The 9,179-nt window shown below is 39.6% G+C and overlaps 2 pseudogenes across 2 annotated transcripts; both read left to right on the forward strand.

Moving 5' to 3' along the window:
- Positions 1-1,351: 1,351 nt before the first annotated feature.
- On the forward strand, positions 1,352-3,895 carry LOC103338983 (L-type lectin-domain containing receptor kinase IV.1 pseudogene; annotated as a pseudogene). The gene has a single exon (XR_016122513.1). The product of XR_016122513.1 is annotated as an L-type lectin-domain containing receptor kinase IV.1 pseudogene (transcript).
- A 2,467-nt stretch (positions 3,896-6,362) lies between these two features.
- On the forward strand, positions 6,363-8,557 carry LOC103338975 (L-type lectin-domain containing receptor kinase IV.1 pseudogene; annotated as a pseudogene). The gene has a single exon (XR_016123284.1). The product of XR_016123284.1 is annotated as an L-type lectin-domain containing receptor kinase IV.1 pseudogene (transcript).
- The last annotated feature ends 622 nt before the right edge of the window (positions 8,558-9,179 follow it).

Consider the following 9,179-nt stretch of genomic DNA (forward strand, 5'->3'; position numbering starts at 1 on the left):
GATGAGTCTTTAATGAATTTTTTTTTTTAATTTCTAAAATATCATCATTAACTTTTAAAAATGACATCACCTCCACCTCCACCTCCACCTCCACCTCCACATTCATGTGGATCACCAGCCTTTTCACTCAATTTTTTTGGTCTTCCCGGCTTTTGGTGTCTTAATGTTTGTATTTTTTTATGTCCCTCTGGCCTAGTATACCTCTTTTTTCTATATTGAATAAATTTCCTTTTTTTTTTTTTCATAAAGAAGTTCAATATCGTAGTTATAAAATTGTCATAGATATATAAGCATTGGACTAGCCACAGGTTTCTCTCTGTCCCTGTAACCTGTGTTCGTTTGCAATTGTCAAGTTTTCTTAATGTCTTTATGAACGAATAATATTACTCTTACTATATTTGTATACTACATTCTCATACAACATTATGCGGCGGATAAGGTGGATAGTCACATCAATCAAAATTAATTTAACATTTTCTTTTCTTTTATGATTTATTGACACTTTTTAATTGATGTGGTTGTCCACTTCATGTGCCACATAAGATAATATCAGAATGTGGTATTAATAGCATTACTCCTTTGTGAAATGGAAAATGCTAGACTTATCAGAGAGGTGTAACACAATGTGGTATAAAAATGTGGTAAGTCTAGCATAGCATTACCCTTGTGAAATATGAAGTCAAGTTTTCTTAACGTCTAATATGGGAGAGTATGAGAATGAGAGAAGATAATTTTTCTGGTTTTCAACATAGTTTCTTTGTATTGCTAACAACAAATTTATACAAGTAGATGGCTTGCTAACCAAGCTAATCATATTTGGTTTCCACAAGTCAAGTGAATATTTCCTGTTTCACACCTCCAACATTTATTGCTTTCACACACAAGCTAACAGTTAGTGTCCATAATTTCTACATAAAAGCTAATTAGTGACAATGACGGTCTAGTTGTTTGACAATGTCCCGCTACATTGACTTAGATTTTTCTCTGAAGGATATGTTCAGAAAGGCATTGGCTGAGAATCAAGATCTCAATTGTGGTCCCTTATCTTCGAGGTTATCTTGTCAAAGGTCAGTAATGTATTTCTAGAGGGAAATTGAATGCAGATTTTGGACAAAAGTCAACACCAACATTCAATATCCCAGCTACTTTCACAACCATAAACTAAAATAATAAATACCCTAAACCCTATGCTCAGATATTCAATTTTGCACAAAATAATGCATCCAACTAACTCAACCAAAATAATTGCATCATTGAATATCTGAGCATAGGGTTTAGGGTATTTATTATTTCAGTTTGTGGTTGTGAGAGTAGCTGGGATATTGAATGTTGGTGTTGACATCAGACAAGCCTTTAACACAAGCGGATTTTGAAGTCTCGCCCTGAATAAAAGTTGAGGCCCTGCAAACCAACACAACTAGGAACGTCTTTGTGTCAACAATTTGCTCACTCGGTATATATATAACATTTGTTAAACATATATTATACACATAAAAAAATCGAGGCCCCTCAAAAATCAGGGGCCCTATTTCTTGGCACCACTTGCACACCCTCAGGGCCACCCCTGGCCCTACTTTGGGCTCTTCCTAGATCATCATCCAGCAACAAGCTTGAGTGGGAGACAGGAGCAGACTCGAAGTTATGAAGCCCCAAGGGTAACTCATACCCCAAGTTAGCAAGGTGATCAGCTGCTCTGCTTTGTTTTTATGGGTATAGTCCATGACTTAATAGCCGTGATTTTCAAGCTTCTTATGGTCATACTAGTAAGCCTAGCAGCAGCTGAAGATCTCAATTTCACCTACAATGGTTTCCTGTCTGCTAATCTTAGCCTAGATGGCAGAGCCCAGGTCACATCCAATGGCCTTCTGATGGTTACAAATGACACTAGACTAGGCCATGCCTTCTACCCCAACCCAGGACTCGGCCATGCCTTCTACCCCAACCCAGTAACCTTCAAGAACTCATCCAATGCTACCGCTTTCTCCTTCTCTACCACTTTTGTGTTCGCTGTCAGATCCGGAATGGCACCGCGTTTTGGTGGCCAGGGAATTGCCTTTGTCATTGCCCCGACAAGAGGGCTCCCCGGAGGTTTTAAAGACCAGTACCTGGGCGTTTTCAATGACACCAACAACGGCAACGCCAACAACCATATTTTTGCTGTAGAGCTTGACTCCGTACAGAACCCCGAGTTTGGCGACATCAACAACAACCATGTTGGGATTGATATCAATGGTTTGCGCTCAGTGAAGTCAAATCCAGCGGGATATCATGCTCTAAACAATGGCGGTTTCCGAAACTTGACCCTCATCAGTGGTCAACCAATGCAAGTTTGGGTGGAGTATGATGGTATCCAGAAGCAAATCAAAGTCACTTTGGGTCCAATCAATGTTGATAAACCCCATATTCCACTCTTGTCTTTGAAGTATGACCTTTCCACGGTCCTTAACACGACCATGTATGTTGGCTTCTCCTCTGGCTCAGTCTTCACATCTCATTATGTTCTAGGATGGAGCTTTGAGATGAATGGCCAGGCTCCAGAACTTGTTCTCTCACAACTTCCTAAGCTGCCCCGGATAGGACGTAAAAAAATATCTAATTTTTTGACCGTTGGTGTGCCTGTGATGTCTGTGAGTTTGGTTTTGCTAGCAATTTCAAGTTTAATTTATGCCATAAGAAGGAAGAAGAAGTTTGCAGAGCTGCTTGAAGATTGGGAGCTTGAGTATGGGCCTCAAAGGTTTAAATACAAAGAGTTATATATGGCAACAAAAGGGTTTATGGAGAAGGAGCTTTTGGGAAGTGGGGGATTTGGTAAGGTCTATAAAGGCATATTACCTTCCTCCAAAACTGAGATTGCAGTGAAGATGGTCTCACATGAATCAAGACAGGGGATGAAGGAGTTTGTTGCAGAAATTATTAGCATTGGCAGACTTCGTCACCGAAATTTAGTACCACTGTTGGGATATTGCAGAAGAAAAGGGGAGCTGCTCTTGGTCTATGACTACATGCCTAATGGAAGCCTGGACAAATACCTATACGACCAACCAGTGGTCACTCTCAATTGGAGGCAGAGGTTCAGAGTGATCAAAGGTGTGGCTTCAGCGTTGTTCTATCTTCATGAAGAATGGGAACAAGTTGTGGTTCACAGAGATGTGAAGGCCAGTAACATATTACTAGATTCAGAATTTAATGCAAGACTAGGAGATTTTGGCCTTGCAAGATTATATGACCACGGAAAGGACCCTAAGACTACTCGTATAGTTGGAACACTTGGGTATCTAGCTCCGGAGAATGCAAGATTAGGCAGGGCCACAACGCAAGCCGATGTGTTTTCTTTTGGGGCATTTTTGCTTGAAGTTGCCTGTGGAAGAAGGCCAATACAGACACAAGGTGTTCTGGTTGATTTGGTGTTTTCTTGTTGGAAGAGAAGTAATATTCTTGAGGTAATAGATATAAACTTGGGTTCAGAATTCGTAGCTGAGGAGGTGGAATTGGTCTTGAAGCTTGGGCTGTTGTGCTCTAATTCAGAGCCTTCTGCTAGGCCAAGCATGCGTCAAGTAGTGCATTATTTAGAGGGTGACATTCCACTGCCGGAGTTATCATCTCTTGGTCTTTCTTCTGGTGGCTTGAAGTTCGCACACCGCCAAGGTTTTGATGATTCGGCAATGTCATATCCGTCTTCCATGGGCAAGGAGACGTCATATGTTCCAGAGCCGACACTTCTCTCAGGTGGTCGCTGAGGCCAATCAATTAAGATTCTCACCCAAGCTGCCATGCACGAGGCATAGAACATATACATGCAGCTTTGAATGTTTCCTTTAGTTTATTAGTTTGTAACTAGTTACATTAAATCAATGCTGCATATAAAATAGGCATGGAAATTTTGTTTCCTCTAGTTTATTAGTTTGTAACTAGTTACTATTTTTTATATCTTTTTGTTGATGTTGATAATATAATATTTTTTATATAAGAAAACAGACATGGAAATTTTAATCTTAATAAATAGTAAAAAATTAGAACGGGAAAAAGGAGCAATTTTAAGAGGCGGCAGTCGGTTGGGTCCGGAATGCGGACCGAATCTTGGACTAGTAATTACTGGATGAGTGTGGCGGAGAGCTCCGCAGACCTCCTCCAGTTCTCAACTTTCAGATCCTTCACCGTCATCCGTTGTCAAAACAGATCTCTGGCCATTTTCTAGATAATGGGGTTTGGCAGAAACCTCAATTTCTATTTGCTACATCACGTTGTTGTAGGAGCAGGATTGAATTCTTGAACCTTCTAGATGCTAGCTTTTCTGTGTTTTTGCCTCCAACTATTTTGGCTCCGTCGCCTTAAACCAAGTACATTTGCATCACTGCGAAGGTTCAAAATTTAGTCGTGGAAACGACAGACCTCTCCCCCAGCTAAGTACACTTTGAAGCATTAGACTGGCCACAGGTTTCTCTCTGTCCCTGTGCCCTTTGTGCGTTTGTAATTGTCAAGTTTTCTTTAATGTCTTTGTGAAATTTGAATTTACATTATATATATGGACATACTGGTGTGCCAATATTGTAGCACTAGTTGATGATTGTGGCAATCTGCATGGAAATTGCAAACTTGTTAGCTTTTGTTTCGGTATATGATCATTTTATAAAAATAAATTTGGCATTTTGCTGCATGAAGAATTTGATATCGGGACACTTGTTTTCTCCTTTTTGGTAACAGTAAGTTATTAAGATATGGGGTCGGAGAGTCTTGTACCTTTGTATCTATAGAATTGATCATGACACTAGTGGGAGACGAGTGTGAGTGATTGTAAAACTAGGGTCTTGGCTGAGAACCGGGCCGAATCGGACTGGATCGATGAACAATATCAATTCTGTTTTAGTTTTGGTTGAGAATCAGGCCGAACAGGACCTTGCCCAGACCTAGTGTTTGTGCAAATAATCCTTCTCTCTCTTCCTTGATTCCTGTAAAAAAGATTGGAGTAAGTAAACCACACCATAAAAAAGATTTGAAGGAAAACAATAGCTAAGCAACTGGTACAGAGTTTATGTATGGCCGGAGCCGTGTGGAGAAAATATGGAGATTGGAGAGGGAGAGAGAGCTTCGGGTATTAGGAGTAGGTTTAGATGTACCTTGAATGATGAATGAGGTCGTCTATTTATAGGAGCCTCATGGCTAGGGTTTCGTAGAGAATATACTGAGTTTATTCTCTACCCAAATTCGTAGGGATCGAGTCGGGCTTATATAATATCTAATTTAATGATATTATCTCTTTATATGAAGATAATATTTGAATTAAATGATATTATCTCTTTTTAGGAAGATAATATCTAAATTAATGATATTATATTCTCTTTATTAGGATAATATCTGAATTAATGATATTATCTTATTAAATAAAGATAATATCATATTAATAAAGATATTTATCTCAATCAATTAATTGGACAGATAAACTAGTTCAATTAATTAATTAAAAGATATAATATTCTTTTCCACGTGGCGTGCTGTGATTGGAGACTAATATATCTGCTCCCACATCTAGCATTACCCTCGTGAAATATGAATTGTCAAGTTTTCTTAACGTATAATATGGGAGAATATGAGAATGAGAGAAAAAATTTCTGGTTTTCAACGTAGTTTCTTTGTATTGCTAACAACAAATTTAGATGGCTTGCTAACCAAGCTAATCATATTTGGTTTCCAAGGCCCGGAACTTGCAAGCTGCAGTCTTCACAAGTCAAGTGAATATTTCCTGGTTTCACACCTCCAACATTTATTGCTTTCACACACAAGCTAACAGTTAGTATCCATAATTTCTACATAAAAGCTAATTAGTGACATTGACGGTCTAGTTGTTTGACAATATCCCGCTACATTGACTTAGATTTTTCTCTGAAGGATATGTTCAGAAAGGCATTGGCTGAGAATCAAGATCTCAGTTGCGGTCCCTTATCTTTGAGGTTATCTTGTCAAAGGTCAGTAATGTATTTCTAGAGGGAAATTGAATGCAGATTTTGGACAAAGGTCAACACCAACATTCAATATCCCAGCTACTTTCACAATCATAAACTAAAATAATAAATACCCTAAACCCTATGCTCAGATATTCAATTTTGCACAAAATAATGCATCCAACAAACTCAACCAAAATAATTGCATCAAATTAATGATGTTCCTGGAATATTGATACAAAATAAATTAGGTGTTAAAAAATATTTAATATCTGAATATGATCTACAATGACAAAGACTCATCGTCACAATCATGATGATTATTCAAAAGGTATAACATCCTTGACCCAATTTAAGAAAAAAAAACATTTATTGTATGACATTATGTAATGGTGTAAGTTTGTGTTAGCTTATGTGAGACCCCAATTTAAGGTTCACACAAGGCCTTCAAAATCCCAAGACCGGCCTTGTTGGTAGAGAATTGAAATTAATAGCCATGTTTTTCAAGCTTGTTATAGTCATACTAGTAAGCCTAGCAGCAGCTGAAGATCTCAATTTCACCTACAATGGTTTCCTGTCTGCTAATCTTAGCCTAGATGGCGTAGCCCAAGTCACATCCAATGGCCTTCTGAAGCTTACAAATGACGCTGGAAATGGCACTGGCCATGCCTTCTACCCCAACCCAGTAACCTTCAAGAACTCATCCAATGCTACCGCTTTCTCCTTCTCTACCACTTTTGTGTTCGCTATCAGATCCGCATTAGGACTGGGTGCCCATGGAATTGCCTTTGTCATTGCTCCGACAAGAGGGCTCCCCAGCGGTTTTCAACACCAGTACCTGGGCGTTTTCAATGGAACCAACAACGGCAACGTCAACAACCATATTTTTGCTGTAGAGCTTGACACCATACAGAACATCGAGTTTGGTGACCTCAACAACAACCATGTTGGGATTGATATCAATGGTTTGCGCTCAGTGAAGTCAACTCCAGCGGGATATCATGCTCTAAACAATGGCGGTTTCCGAAACTTGACCCTCATCAGTGGTCAACCAATGCAAGTTTGGGTGGAGTATGATGGTATCCAGAAGCAAATCAAAGTCATTTTGGGTCCAATCAATGTTGATAAACCCCGTATTCCACTCTTGTCTTTGAAGTATGACCTTTCCACGGTCCTTAATACGACCATGTATGTTGGCTTTTCCTCTGGCTCAGACTTCACATCTCATTATGTTCTAGGATGGAGCTTTGAGATTAATGGCCAGGCTCCAGAACTTGTTCTCTCACAACTTCCTAAGCTGCCCCGGATAGGACGTAAAAAAATATCTAATTTTTTGACCGTTGGTGTGCCTGTGATGTCTGTGAGTTTGGTTTTGCTAGTGGTTTCAGGTTTAATTTATTTCATAAGAAGGAAGAGGAAGTTTGCAGAATTACTTGAAGATTGGGAGCTTGAGTATGGGCCTCAAAGGTTTAAATACAAAGACTTATATATTGCCACAAAAGGATTCAAGGAGAATGAGCTTCTGGGGACTGGGGGTTTTGGTAAAGTCTATAGAGGCATATTACCCTCCTCAAAAATTGAGATTGCTGTGAAGAAAGTCTCACACGAATCGCGACAGGGGATGAAGGAATTTGTTGCAGAAATTGTGAGTATTGGCAGGCTTCGTCATCGAAATTTAGTCCCACTCTTGGGCTATTGCAGAAGAAAAGGGGAGCTGCTCTTGGTCTATGACTACATGCCTAATGGAAGCTTGGACAAGTACCTCTATGACCGCCCTACGGTCACTCTCAATTGGAGCCAGAGGTTTAGAGTGATCACAGGTGTGGCTTCAGGGTTATTCTATCTTCATGAAGAATGGGAACAAGTTGTGATTCACAGAGATGTGAAGGCCAGCAATGTGTTACTTGACGGTGAATTGAATGCAAGGCTAGGAGATTTTGGCCTTGCAAGATTATATGACCATGGAACAGACCCTCAAACTACTCATATAGTTGGAACACTTGGGTATCTAGCTCCAGAGCATATAAGATCAGGCCGGGCCACAACGAGCACCGATGTGTTTGCCTTCGGGGCATTTTTGCTCGAAGTAGCTTGTGGAAGAAGGCCAATGGAGGCACAAGGTCCAGACCAGGATTTGATTTTGGTTGATTGGGTGTTTTCTTTTTGGAACAGAGGTGCCATTCTTGAGGCAAGAGATCAAAACTTGAGTTCTGAATTTGTAGCCGAGGAGGTGGAGTTGGTGTTGAAGCTTGGGCTGTTGTGCTCTCATTCAGAGCCTACAGCCAGGCCAAGCATGCGCCAGGTTGTGCAGTATTTGGAAGGTGACATTGCTTTGCCAGAGCTCTCTTCAAATGGCTTGATTTTTGCTCACCATGAAGGTTTTGATGATTTTGCAATGTCATATTCGTCCTCTCCGGGCAAGGGGTTTTCACATTCATCATATGCTGCAGAGTCCGCATGCCTCTCGGGTGGTCGCTGATTCGACGCAATTATGATTGTCTAGCTCACTAGAATGTTGACTCTACTTATTAGTTTTGTAACTTGTTATATAAAAATCAATACTGTAACAATCTGTATGTAAGTTGGGTAAGAATAAAATTCTGCAGAAAGTACTAATTCCATACACACAAACTCGTGCCAAGGGAGTAAATATTGAAGTGACAACAATATCATGAAAAAGAAAGGGAAAAACTTGCTTGTTTTAGAAATTTCATGAATTTAATATGCAATCTGCATTGAAATTCGGAACTTGTTGCGTAAGGTAGCCGGTATTGGACAGTCTGGATCGCTCATTGGGTTTTGCTTTATTTTTTGTGGGTATACTCGATGATTTGATGCATAGGGTATTGGAAATGATGAAAGTCACAACTACAAGTGTTTGGATAGACAGAAAATGAGAGAATCGAAACAACTGAGAGAGAAAGTTCTAGAACCACTGATCTCAGATATTTCATTAATCAACAAAATGAATCCATTGGTCTTTGAATACATTACAACTATACCAATTTGACTCATGTTCTAACTTTGTGATGATTGGATTACTATTCTATGACTTGGTTCCGGAGAGTTGTACACTTTTACAAGAAAAACTTACCCTAATGAGTATGTGAAGATAAAGATCACAGATAAGTTGGCAGAGAATTAGAAATAATAGACATGTTTTTCAAGCTTGTCACAGTAATGTTGTCCATCCTGCTCCTAGTTGAAGAGCATCCTTCCCATCCGCCAATGAATATGCAAGAC

This window comes from Prunus mume, linkage group LG1 (assembly GCF_029339155.1).
Source record: "Prunus mume cultivar Tortuosa linkage group LG1, ASM2933915v1, whole genome shotgun sequence".
Lineage (NCBI taxonomy): Eukaryota > Viridiplantae > Streptophyta > Magnoliopsida > Rosales > Rosaceae > Prunus > Prunus mume.